Source organism: Oratosquilla oratoria, chromosome 5, assembly GCF_046742065.1.
Source record: "Oratosquilla oratoria isolate Oo_2021 chromosome 5, ASM4674206v1, whole genome shotgun sequence".
In the NCBI taxonomy this organism is placed as follows: domain Eukaryota; kingdom Metazoa; phylum Arthropoda; class Malacostraca; order Stomatopoda; family Squillidae; genus Oratosquilla; species Oratosquilla oratoria.
Genome location: NC_134781.1, coordinates 36,872,891 through 36,874,772, shown reverse-complemented (window position 1 = coordinate 36,874,772; position 1,882 = coordinate 36,872,891).

Sequence of the window (1,882 nt, the reverse complement as noted above, 5' to 3'; positions counted from 1 at the left end):
TGAATCTGTTGCAAATAGCGATCACAACTTAGTTAGATTCAAACTCCTAATTTTTTTTAGAATAGATACTTGTGTTTCTAAAATACCCGATTTCAGTAAAGCTCAGTTCATAGGACTAAGTCAGGAGCTTCACCTTACAGATTGGGAGGCAAAATTAAACTAAAGACCTGTAGATCAGATGTGGGAAATATTTCAAAATACGCTCACTAAGATGATTCAGATTTACATTCCTCTTAAGGACAGACGTCCCCCAAATCAGGCTCGCCCAAAGTGGCTCGACAAAGAAACTGAAAAAAAGTATTGCTAAAAAGAGACAGGCTTATAAGAAATATAAGTGCTTGGGTGCATCTAATGACTATGAAAATTGTATCAATACAGAGAGATTTAAAAAAGACAATAAGAAAAAGAAAACGACAATACGAAATTAACATCGCTGATAAATCCAAAGAGAATCCCAAAGAATTCTATAGTTACATTAGAGATAAAAAGGTTGTTAGGAATCACATTGGTCCACTATTATCTGCTGATGGTCAACTTGAATATTCAAAAGAAGGAATGTGTAATATCTTAAACAATTATTTTAGCTCGGTATTCGTAAACGAAACACCTCAAAGTGAATTCCAAACTGAAACCTGTGAAAAGTCTAGGGTAAACTTACTCACTACGGTAAATATAACAAAAGAAAAAATTAAAAGGTGTATAGAGAAACTCAAAGTTAATAAAACACCAGGGCCTGACGGTTGGCATCCAAGAATCTTAAAGGAAATGAAAAATGAGATTGTTGTTCCATTAGAAATTATTTTCAAGAAATCCATCATATCCGGAGATGTCCCAAGAGAATGGAAGCTAGCTAACGTTACTCCCATATTCAAAAAAGGTGACAAAAATAAACCAAATAACTATAGGCCTATAAGTTTGACTTCAATCGTAGGAAAAATAATGGAAACTATCATCAGAGATGCTATCGAACATCATTTAGAAAGTAACCATTTGATAAATGATAGCCAGCATGGTTTCAGACGGAAACGTTCTTGCGTGACTAACTTACTCGAATTCTACAACAGTTATCTCGAATTATGACAAAAGAAACAATATAGATTTAATATATCTAGACTTTGCAAAAACTTTTGATACCGTCCCACACGAAAGACTACTTACTAAATTAGCTTCACACGGAGTAAGTGGTAGCCTATTAGGTTGGACTAGTAATTGGTTGAATGGTCGAAAACAGTTGTATGGTCGAAAACAGTTGTTTTAAATGGAAAAACTTCTAGATGGAAAAATGTTACAAGTGGAGTTCCTCAGGGATCCGTTCTTGGGCCACTTCTATTCATAGTATATATAAATGATATAGACCATGGACAAAAATCTACTGTTTCCAAATTTGCTCATGATACAAAACTGTGCGGAGTGGCAAATGATCACTCAAACCAATTAGATATTCAAGAAGATTTAGATAAATTACAGCAATGGTCTGAAAAGTGGCTAATGAAATTTAACACAAGTAAATGCAAGGTAACGCACATAGGTAAAAATAACTAAGTACGATTACAAGTTATTTGGAAATTCGTCAACAAAAGTGGATAGTGAAAAAGATCTCGGCGTAATTATCAGTAACGACCTCAAATCATCTAAGCAGTGCATTTCAGCCTCTGAGAAAGCAAATAAGATTCTAGGACTGATTGCGCGATCTTTTGATTTCAAAAGTCCATCACTCATTAACAAGCTATATAAATCGTTAGTTCGTCCACATTTGGAATATGCTGTTTCCGTATGGTCACCGAATCTCATTAAAGACATTGACAGAGTGGAAAAAGTACAACGGCGAGCCACAAAACTGATTCCAAATATCAAAAATAAATCATACGAAAATCGACTAAAA